Here is a 614-nt window from a genome sequence, read left to right as displayed (position 1 = left end):
ATGTTTAGTCTTTCTTTCGTGCGCCAAACAATTACACTTGATTTTTATTTCGGAATTTGTCTCTTGGCATAACTTCGTATTAGATTCTTAAAACGAGCATATATTCTTATACAAAAAAACCCGATCCCATTTGGCCTATCGAAAATGCCATCGTGTTTTGTGGAATTGAGTCGATGAGTAAAATTCCTACACCTTTTATGGCTATGATTGCTTCGTGCTGCTTACAAAGGGAGGCATATTTACTCTGTTGGTCCGATACCTGTTTTTTTTTTTTTTTAAGAACCATTGCACAGAAGCACGTAAAGCTTGGGGTAGGTTCTTGGGGTCTGAACCATTCTTTTATTTGCAGTGTCGAAGTTACAGTCACTTTTCGATTTTTCTTCTTAACTATTTGGTTAGAATTAACTCCGCGAATGGAAATGAAAACACGATCGAGAGAAATTCTAGTTTAAGACTTTGAAACCATTAAGGCTTTTATTTTTTTAATGTGTTATGATTTCACTGTTTCTAAAGTGAATTTTTGAATGAATGTAAACCCGGGAATTATGCATTTTAGATTTTTTTCCTACGAAATTAGGACTAATAAGTTTCCTGGTTTATTAAAAGTTAAACCA

Source organism: Penaeus monodon, chromosome 15 (genome assembly GCF_015228065.2).
Source record: "Penaeus monodon isolate SGIC_2016 chromosome 15, NSTDA_Pmon_1, whole genome shotgun sequence".
NCBI lineage: Eukaryota > Metazoa > Arthropoda > Malacostraca > Decapoda > Penaeidae > Penaeus > Penaeus monodon.
The sequence above is the reverse complement of the archived record's forward strand: the minus strand, read 5'-3'. Positions refer to the sequence as shown.